Raw genomic sequence first — 11,598 nt, 5'->3', positions numbered from 1 at the left:
ACCTTTCTTGTTGTTTTGAATGTGCATGTATGTATGGCATCTTGGGCCTGGAGGAACACGGTCTCATTTGGTTGTATCCATGTATGGTTTGAATGACAATTACACTTGATTTGATTTATGCTGACTGTCCAACTGGAGTTGGAGTGTATTTCTGCTCAGAAAGAACATGGAGCTTTGTGGAGATAATGGACTACTTGATGCCTGATGCTTTTCCAGGGGCAGCTCAAGGAGATCCCTGTACTAACCTGATGTGGGAAGCAAGTTGTCACTCTCCAGTGGATTTGGACTGATGGGCCAATTGGCCCTTTCTCTCTCTGGATCTTCTTTTATTCCCCAGTCACTTCACATCCTACAGGCAAACACATTGTCCATATCCTTCATTTATTTTTACACTTCAGCACAATCTTTTAGGTTCACTGAGATAACTTGGTATGTGCAAAAATGCAAAACATTTTTCCATGAAATGTTATCAAATCAATGTTATCAGTTTGCTTATTTTTCACAGTAAGTTCCGTATTGGCTTTTATTCATATTTCACTGTCTTTGCCAAAATGTTTCCATGGAGAAAAGAGAAATCAGGAACTAGAACCAGTTGGGCTGACAGCAGCCATCCCTCACTCATGGCTAATCAAGTATAAACTACACCCAATACTTGTGACATTATTTCAACGTCTGATGAAGCATTGGCATACCATAGTCATAATCATAATACCATAATCTATTAGCAAATGGATTCAAATTGCATATCAAATTATAAACAACTAAATAAGGTATACCTTGATACACTTTCTGTGTGTGCAATATCTGAAATTATACACTCCTTCATCAGTAAAGCTAAAGCTTTACTATTTTCGAAAGATGTACATATGGACTTTGGACTAGATAAGTGCAAAGGATTTAACATAAAGAAAGGTGCAATAGAGCTAATAGAATACAAAGCAGAGCAGCGGGATACAATACAACTGATGGATGAATTTGAAACGTATAAATATCTGGGATATCAACAAACAAAGAAAATAGATAATAGTGTGATAATGGACTATTTGATGCTCGGTGCTTTTCCAAGGACAGCTCAAGGAGATCTCTGTACTAACCTGGTGTGGGAAGCAAGTTGTCAATTGCCAGTGGATATGGGCTGATGATCCAATTGGCCCTTTTGCTCTCTGGGTCTTCTTTTCTTCCCCAGTCACTTCATATCTTACAGGCAGAGCAAGTGGCCTCATGAACCCATTCTACTTTCAGCTTTATTCACAATGCCTGATATAATCAAAGAATGTTATAATTATACTGCACAGATGGAGGGCATTTAGCCCATCCTATCTGTAACACCTCTTTCTTGTCCTATCAATTTGGTTCAATTCTCCTGCTCTTTCTCTGTACTGCTGGGAATTGTTCCTTCACACATTTAGGCAAATCTCTTGATAGTTATCATTGACTTTGCTTCCAGCAGCCTTTCAATCAGTGGATTTCAGATCAGGGCAACTTCCTGAGCAGTATTAATTCCTCCTCTCACCTCTCATCCATCTGTCAATTCTTTAAGATCTTCCCTGTCGAGTTAGTGATCCAGCTGCCTGGCAGAGAGTCCCATTTACTGGAAAATACGGATCAATATGCAATAGCATTTGCTATCTCATCGTCTTGGAGAGTTGGGAGACCCTCATGGAACAGTAAAGCACAGGAACACAATGTTAATTATTACAATCCTACTATATGAGTCCCATCAGCCTCCACATTGTCCATATTCCTCCATTTTTTGACTTCATTTATTTGTACCCTTCAGCAAGATCTTTCAGTTTCATTGAGATAACTTAGTATGTGCAAAACAATTTTCTCTGTAATTTACCTCACTTCAACTCAACGTCATCAGTTTGCTTATTTTCACAGTAAGTTCCATAATGGCTTTTAGTTATGTTTCACTGTCTTTGCCAACATGTTTCTATGGTGAAAAGAGAAAGATATCAGGAACTATCAAACAGTTGGGCTGACAGTAGTCATTCCACACTCATGGTTAATAAAAGTTCTTAATATATATAAACTGCACCCAATACTTGTAAAATTTCGCAATGTTTGATGAAGCATTGGCATGCTTCATCCCTATTAGCAATTGGATGGAAACTGCGTATCAAATCAGAAACAAGTAAACAAGGCAACACACACAAAATGCTGGAGGAACTCAGCAGGCCAGGCAACATCTATGGGAAAAATTGCAGTCGGTGTTTTGGGCCGAGACCCTTCCTTAGGACTGGAGACAAAAAGATAAGGAATCAGAGTTAGAAGTGGGGGAAGGGGACGAGGAAACACAAGGTGATAGGTAAAACAAAAAGGGGGGAGAGGTGAAGGAAAGAGCTGGGAATTTGATTGATGAAAGAGGTACAGGGCTGGAGGAGGAGGAATCTAGTAGGAGAGGACAGAAGTCCATGAAAGAAAGAAAAGTGGGACGAGCAGCAATCATCAAAGATCTTCACCACCCAGGCACATTTCTCGCTGCTGCCATCAGGTAAAAAGTACAAGTGCCTCAGGACTCACATCACCAAGTTCAAGAACAATTACTTCTCCTCAACCACCAGGATCTTGAACAAAAGAGGATAATTATACTCATTTAAGGTCTCTGTTATATCGTTATTTCATGCTTGTTACATATTACTATTTATTTATATCTGCATTTGAACAGTTTGTTTACATTTGATAGTTCCTGATGTTTACAAATACTGTTCTATAGATTTGCAAAGTTTGTCCCACAGAAGAAGAATTCCAGGGTTGTATGTGATGACATGTATATACGCTGAACTAAATTTAACTTTGAATTTGAACTTTTGAACTTTGAGCATACACATGTTGAAGAACACTCAAGGTCCTGTGATTTGGTTGCAAGGTTCCCGTTATCGACAGGGTTTATCCCTGGTATTTAACCCACGACATCAGTCAAGAATGCCCTTGTGGATGAATTCTTTGGGGATATTAAATGCTGCATTGCCTGCACTAAAGCAGAGATAACACTTGAAATGTAGTTCATTAGCTAAAAAGCAAGTGGAAGGATGTCAGGACTGTTCAGAGGTGTGTAAGGCTCTGACTTATCCTTCATTCCTCTAACATTCATTAGATTTCTGGGTGCAGATGACTGAGCAATAAAGCCTGCCTGTCATCTGTTGGAGGTGCCGCTACCTGACAAATGAGGGGGAAAACATTTGGGAGCTGAAGGGCTAAAAATGAAAAAAACGCAGGTGCTGGAAGTAGAGTTAATGTTTCACTGAAAGATCTTTTGTCTTTCAGGCTCCTGAACACTCATTGATTTTGGGCCTGGTCAGAAATGAATTTGGATGTGGTGTGACACTGAGCAAAATGGCGTCTTCTCAACGTATCAGCCCTGACCCCGTACAGTCTTTCAGATCGACTGAGACATCTTATTAGCCTAAAATTGTAGAACATTTTTCTATGTAATTTACCTCTCACTGTGAACCCAGAGTGATCAGCTTGTTTATTGTTCACAATAAGTTCAGTGTTAGCTTTTATTCTGTCATCTTCTTTGACAGCATGTTTCCATGGAGAAAAGAGAGAAACTATAAACCAGTTGGGTTGTCAGGAGCTAAATACTGGATTCTACCAATGAGGAATTGGGTGCCAGGGCAAGATGAGGGAGAACCAACATGGATTTGCAAAGAGAAATCCAGTCTGATCATCCAGTCAAGGATGTCACATGCTCCCTCTACTGGGCCAGTATTTAGACACTGGAATGAAAATTCACAGTGGAGAAAACACTCAAAGATCAGTCAGCATCAGGACAACAGAATGATGCTGAAAGGAAGTGGAGATGAAGTTAGAAGCTTTGAGGTGATGGATGAAATCAGGTGAGGGGTTATGTGGGGATGGGGGAATGGAGATGAAGTGACAACCTGAGTGGAGATAGATGAAAGAGGTAAAGGGCTAAAGAAAAAGGAATCTGATAGGAGTGAAAAGGGAGGAGAAGGGGCACTAAATGGAAGTGATAGCTGGGCGTAGAGAAAGGAAGAATTTAGAAGGTTGCTAGAATGGGCAATAGAGAAAGAGGTAAAAAAAGAGGATGTAGAAATAACCAGAAATTGGAGAAATGAATGTTCATGCTGTCAAGTTGGAGGGCTCCCAGATGGAACAGGGGGTGTTTTTCTCCTGCTTGAGTGGCCTTATTGTGACAGGAGAGGAGACCATGGACCAACACATAGGAATGGAAATGGGAGATTCTGTGTAAAAAGGAGTTTCCGTAGCTGCAAGTGGACTCCTTGTTGGTGTGTTGCCTCCCAGGTACTAGAGTCAGGAGTGTCGGACAGCAGCAGCAATGCATTCTGGAAAGCAAAACAAAGTCACAAAATGATGCTGATACAAAAAGTTTTGCTGAAACAGAATTTTGTTTCACACTGGCCTGGTGTGAAATCAAGAGCACTGAATTAGTCAGTAATTTTGTTTTGGACCTTGCACCATCTGAACCAGAACAGCTACATTCATTTTTTTCCAGGAATATACTGGTGAAGTAAGGCAAATGGAAACAAGTAAATTTGGGTCAACAGACTGATTGAGAGACGGAGAGAACAAATTCAAAAATGAAACTATCCGGAGTTATCAGAATGAACAGGACTGTCTGTATAGGTGTGGGTCGATGGGTGGGAAAGAGTCTGTTTTGCTATTGTTGTCTTGTTACTTGTTATGTTCTGTTTTGTTCTACATCAATGTGGGCATGCTATGTTGCACCTTTTGCCTTCTCCAAATCAGCAGTCTGCTCCATTTGGTCTATTGAGGAATCTTTGGGTTTTACTGATGTATCCAATGTGTCTTAGGCCAACCACAGCTCTGTAAAACATAGAAGGCAGCAATCTCTTATTTCCCTTCCATACAGCTATCTTCCCCGTATGTCTTCAATTTTGTTTTCAGTGACTTGTTTAGGGAAGTCATGAGTCTGCTGTTCAAGAAAGGATCTAAAATAAAATCAGGAGATATAGGCCGGTGAGCATATCATCACCAGTGAGAAAACTATTGGAAAGTATCGTAACAGAGCAGATAAAAGGAAAGTTATTGGAAGGTATTGCAAGAGGGTGGATATATGAGTATTTGGATCAACATCACTGATTAGGGATAGTGAGCATAGTAGGTGGTATCTAACAAATCTTATTGAGTTTTTAAGGGAAATAACCAGAAAGGTTGATGAATGTTGTCAAGGCAGTGAATGTTGTCTACATGGAATTTAGCAAGGCACTTGTCAAGGTTCTGCAACGGAGGTGTAGTTTTTCACAAATAAAATGAGAAGAGGTATTTTATACTTAAGAGAAGGTGTAACAATTCATTTATTGTACTCCAAACACTGAGCACAGAAAATGCTAACAGAACTTCAACTCACTGTTGGTGATTGTGAATTACATATGTTTCCACCAATTACATTACCCTGCACAGTCTCCACCCCCTAGAATTCACTAAAAATGGCAATGTAAGCCTGTCTGGAGCTCAGACAAGCTGCCTGGTTCAGGTCCTATGTTCCATGGGTGGAGAAACAGCAGGTGCCTTTGGCTCATCCAGAGGTGTGTTGACGTGCTTATGGTCATATCTTGACAGCAAGAACATGGCAGCAGAATCTTCCAAATCTTGGTGGGCCAGTTTAAGGCAATCTATTGAAATAAATTCAGGATTATCCCTCTTATCCTTGACAAAAAATATTTTCCTTCCATTCCAAAATATAGAACGGGCCATTGTAAGGGGGCCTAAGGTGATTTGGGGGATGAAAATAAATGAGGCAGAATGTAGGCCAACAGGAACCCAAGAGTGCTGTATGCCATGATGAGTGGTAGGAATAGGTGCAAAGGAATCAAACTCAGGAGGGTGGAAGGAACACTGTTGAGGGGCCAACCAGGCAGTTATGGCATCAGGAACAAAATCGTCTGGTACTCATAATGGCTGCCCATAATATCAAGTCAGCATCCATTGTTAAGGACCTCCAGCAGCCAGGGCATGCCCTTTTCTCAGAGTTACCATCAGGTAGGAGGTACCATTAGACCAGACTTTAATGGAGCTATGCTGCGACAACCACAGACACCCAAGGAAGAGAGAGATCCCAGTGGGAATAGATAAGTGAAATCTAAGCATTTTATCCAGTCCCCTATCTAGAAGCCAAAGGGCTTTGAAACATGACACCTTTCGTGGCTCAAGTGTGGTGGCTGTCAAGGGATGTTCTAACCTTGAGATTGGGACTCGCAGCCGTCGGGCCACCCCCAGATATAGAAAATTACCTGCGGAGCCTGAACCTATGAATGCCTGAAAGGTCAGTACCTTGTCGCCCCAGGCCAATAAAGAAGGCCCATTTATCCCAGAGGTTGTAGGAATATGAGGTATCTCCAAGGCCATCACTGACCTCCCTCTATTGGATGGTTCTTGGAATTGGAGTTTCCTGACCTCTCAGGAAAAGGAGATCGAAAATGCCATGTTTCTATTCAATAAAGGCACCATCCCTCTTTTTCAGAAGGAAGTGAGTTATGCAGATAAATATTACTTAAGTCTCCCATCCTTCAACAACATGAGATCAGTCTTGTTTTTGTTAAACTGGTCCAGCTTTCGATCAACCAAACCTTTGTGAGCTTTGCATTGACATTCTACAATGAGACAGTGGTTTAAGGATTGCTGGACAAATACATTTTGTAAAAGAATTACTTTGAAAATGTGGTGAACTATGTATACCTGTCTCGACATGTCCCTCTGCTGACTGCTCCTGTGGCTCCTCCCACAGACCCCTGTATAAAGGCGATTGGGGCACTGCTCCTCCCTCAGTCTTTGACATGTCGTGCTCCCTTTTGCTGTTAATAAAAGCCTATCGTTCACTTCCAGTCTCTGAGAGTTATTGATGGTGCATCAGAAATATTTTCATTCACCTTCATCATCGTGGTACTGAGATATTTCATTGGACCTGAAAGACTGTACTGGAGCAGGGTCAATACGTTGGTACAGATACCACTTTGCTCACTGTCTCATCACATCCAAATTCAACCCTGAACAAAACTGCTGAGTGTTTGGGGACCTGAAATCCAATCTGTCTGGCTGATCGTGGCTTTCTGATTCCTCAGTTCTACCCATGTTGGTCACAGATTTGCAAAACGGTTACAGCTGTAAATGATGCTATTCACCCTGTGAAGTCTGTACCACTGTACCAATTCTGTGCAAGTGATCCAGATACATCTACTACCCATAGACACACAATCCCAACTCTCCTCTTGTATTCTCACCACCTTCCTTAACAAATATCTCCAGATATTTCCTCTGATTTTAGCTTGTCAGATATATTTCCATTGTTCTACCTGAAAACTAATTTCCCAAACCATACAGTGGGAAATGTAACACTGTTTCAGTGGAGTAAGAGCATTATATCAAACCACATCCAAGGAAGGTTGTGTGTAGATAGTGCAGAGGGTCAAGAAGAAGTATGAAAGATTAATGCCAGAAATGAAAAGCTGAAAGAAGAGGAATGTTTGATATCTCTGGGTCTGCACTCAATGGAATTCAGGAGGATGAGTGAGGATCTCATTGAGATTTTTTGGATCCTAAAAGGCCTGTAAGGAGTTTGTACATTTTCCCCGCAAGCACATAGGTTTCCGCTGCGTGCTCCAGTTTCCTCCCACATTCCAAAGACATAAGCGTTGGTGGGTTAATTGTTATGTCATTAGGGTACAATTAGGGATTGCTGGATGGGACAGAAGGGCCTATTTCACACTATATCTAAAAAAATATATAAAATTTATTCTTATCAAGGAGAAGGCAGAAGATTGGGGCTTAGCAGATCAGCTATGATGAAATAGTGGAGCAGACTCAATGGGAAAATTGGCCTAATTCTTCTCCTCTATCTTATGGTCTTATGATCTTATTAGATGCCTCTGACATTACCAATAAGACACAGTGATATCTCAAAATGTTACTTGAACACTAGTAACAAGTTCTGGTCAGTAAGTTCCTCCTTTGTAACCAATTTCGCATGACAACATCAAATTTATCTTATTTTGGATGTTTATGGAGAAAGAGCAATGGACCTGCCCACAGGAGGAAGTGTTAACACAATAACATGTTATGAAAATCTCCTTCCCTCAACAATCTGAGATAACAGCTCACCATCAACTTCTCTAGGGCAATTTGGAATTTGCAATTAATGCTGATGCAGCTTGCAAATTTCATATTTAATAAATAAAATGACATTGCATCCCAGAAATAAAGAGGACAAATCCAGTCTAGCTATCTACCAGCTCACCAGGCTGAGCAATATCAGCAGCAAGTGACAGGAATCATCCGAAATGAGGTTGGAAGTGGGTTGAATTCAATCCTCACATAAAATCAAATGGCTGTGGTCTAACATCACAGTCCAGGATATCACTGCAGGAGTTCCTTAAGTCAATGTCCCAGACACATTCATCAACAGCAGCTTCTGTCCATCAGAAGGTTGTGAGTGGGGATATTCCTTGATGTCTGCATGATGTTCAGTTCCATTCATAACTCTTCAGAAATTGAAGCAGTTCATGTAGGAAACAGACTCAGACAATGGAAAATAAATGGCAAGTAACATTTTCCCCAGACAATGACTACCTCTAAAAGTGAGGGTTGCCCCTTAACACCCAATGACGTTAATATCACCAGTTCGCTCACCATTTACATATTGGGATTCACTATTGATCTGAAAATCAACTGGACACATTCTGCGGCAGTAAGAGTCACTTGGAAGCTAGGTGTATCTAAACAAGTGACTTATTTTTGGCATGCCAAGGCATCTGTAAGTTTTGAGATCAGGAATATAATGGAATACTCTCTGTATTTTTCTCTGTCATCACCACCCCACTCTGACAATTCTCACTTTCCAGCACAGGCCAACAATGGCTATTGTTCTGTCAGGCAGCAGGAACACTAACCCGAGTGATGCGCTCTTAGATGGCAAATGGATCAGAGGCTTCAGGAGGAATTCATTTTGCTCAGGATGTTGTCATGATCTAAAATTCACTGACTAAAAGGTTGGTGGAAGTAGAGTCAATAAGAACTACCAAGGGTTTTGGCTGAATGTGTGAAGGAAAAAATCCCAGTGGCACAGGGAAAGTGGTACAGATACGATGGGGCAAATAACCTTTTCCTGTGCAGTATCATTGCATCATTCCATTGTTCTAACAGAGGATGAGGATGAGCTGAATGTACAACGAGCTTGAGAGATTACTTGCTCTGCCTGTTAGAGTGAAGTGATTGAAGAACAAGAGAGATTCCAAAGAATGAAAGAGCCACTTGACCCATTGGTCTCATTCCACTGGAGATCAATGGATTCCTTCTCACATTGTGTTAGTTCAGGGATCTCCTGGAGAAGTATTAAATATCAAACTGTCCATTATCTCCTCAGAAGTCCATGTTTCTCCTGAACAGAGTTCACTCCAGCTCCTTATTGGTAACTGGTCGTCATTCTAAATTGAACCCATTCCTCACAAATGGATTACAAAGTTTTCAGAGTTAGTGACGGAGGGAGATCATCCCCCATGATGGGAAATGGAGGGGAAACAGACCAGAGCAAGTATATGAGTGAGTGAGGTGATCTGTGTAAATACTGTTGTTTTTGAAGGATTCAACTGAATATTAATTGTTCATATTGATTATATTCATTGAGTTCTAATATGATACACACATCATCAGATCATGAATAGATGAGAGCTCAATTAACTAAAACATTGAAGCCCTTCCTCCTGCACCATTTCCTTTGACAAATGTTAAGCTATAGTATTTGTACTTCTGCTCTCACTTGTACATGGCATGGGTGGCAATCCTGAGATCAATATTCCCGAGGTCTTGTCTTTTACTTGGCACCTAAATTTCTGAACTCACTTTGAAGGACCTCATCACCATTCCTGTCTAAGCCATTGCTATGAATGTAGACCATGACTACTGGCCACAGTATCTCTTGTCTGTTCCACTATTGAATACCTTACCACCACTGCTCTCCTCTTCCCCGCTTATGCATCAGGGACCCCCCACTGCCCAGGACATGTTCTTTTCAGGAAGAAGGTACAGGAGCCTCAGAACTCACACCACCAGTTCCAATCTCTCCGCAGCTTCATTTTACCTGACTTTACCTTCCTGAATTCTCTGGCGATAAAGGGGACACAGTGCATGACGTTCAGTTGAAATTGAAGGAGGAGATGGTCATTGAGATCAACATGCTGGACACTTGTGCAGGGTGATTGTGGGGGTAAGTTGGTGAGGGTTTTATTGTAGTGGGGTTATGGGGTTAGACAGAGTGGCAGTGAACTGTGTAGAATAAGAACGGCTGAACTGTTGGCATCTGAACAGTAGCAGACCCGTGATCAAACAGTATTCACCACCTGTCTAGATCCAGGAAGGAAATGCTTATCGTTGAAGGAGGGATTGATGGCTCTGGGCCTTGTCTCACCAGAACCTATCAAATGTTGATAGACCAAGATAAAGTGGATGTGGAGAGGATATTTCCTATAGTCCAGGACCAGAAGCACAGCCTCAGAATATAGGGACATCAATTTAGAATGGAGATGAAAAGGTATTTCTTAAGCCAGTGGTGGGGAACCTGTGGGATTTGTTGTCATAGGTGGCTGTGGAGCTCTGCTCACTGGGTATATTTAACACAGTTTGATAGGTTCACGATTAAGCAGGGTGTGAAAGGTCATGCGAGAAGAAAGGAGAATGGAGTTGAGAGGGAAGTGGATCAGCCATGATGAAATGGCGGATCAGACTTGATGGGCCAAATGGCCTAATTCTGCTCCTATGTCTTATGGTCTATGTAACACCCGATTTCTGGGGTTAATAGTACCTCACCATTCACCTACAGTCAACTCTGAGCCTGAGTTGCTTCTCTCAAAGTCCTGGACGGCTCTCAGACAAACTTGGTTCATGCGATGGTGGGAGAGGTTCATCTGGAACATGTCAGTCTGGCGTAATGAGGACTACACCAGGAGGTGTGGCTCTCGCTCTCGTGTGTCAAACATAAAGTAGGGTGAGTGAGTACCTCCCCACACTGGGCTTCCCTGAATGTGCTGTTCACCCCACAGAGGCAGGTTGTGCAGGGGAAGCCAGTCAGCCCTTTGTGCCCTTAACTCTCCCATCCTGCACACTCCCCACCTCTGTATAGAACGAGAGTTGGTGCACTGGGTGCTGCACTGAATTGTTTCAGCTCCCACTCTGAGGAGGTGAGCATCACACACACTGCCAGTGTCTGTGTCCTGGTTCAGTGAGAGTACCTGAGAGGGACAGATGTTAGCATGAATGCAAGGGATTCTCCAGACTCTAGAATCCAGAGTAACTCTCTCTCACACACACACACATACACACATACCATCATGTTGTTTACTGACCGTCTTGGAGGGCTGAACACCAGCTCAGTTTCCAAATAAGAAACTATTAAGAAGAGTGAATATACCCAAGTGAGTCAGAATGATATAATGCTGAGTTTCTCCCACTGTTCCCTTTCAACATCAGTTCAGTAGATCGTCAAATCCCAGGGCCCCACCTTCCCTCATCACATTGACTGGAGAGTTGGGCACAGCCTGAGATCACTCAGATCATGTCAAGACATTTGTCAAGAACCCAGAATTGTTTGCAAATTTG

This window comes from Hypanus sabinus, chromosome 13 (genome assembly GCF_030144855.1).
Source record: "Hypanus sabinus isolate sHypSab1 chromosome 13, sHypSab1.hap1, whole genome shotgun sequence".
Lineage (NCBI taxonomy): Eukaryota > Metazoa > Chordata > Chondrichthyes > Myliobatiformes > Dasyatidae > Hypanus > Hypanus sabinus.
The sequence above is the reverse complement of the archived record's forward strand: the minus strand, read 5'-3'. Positions refer to the sequence as shown.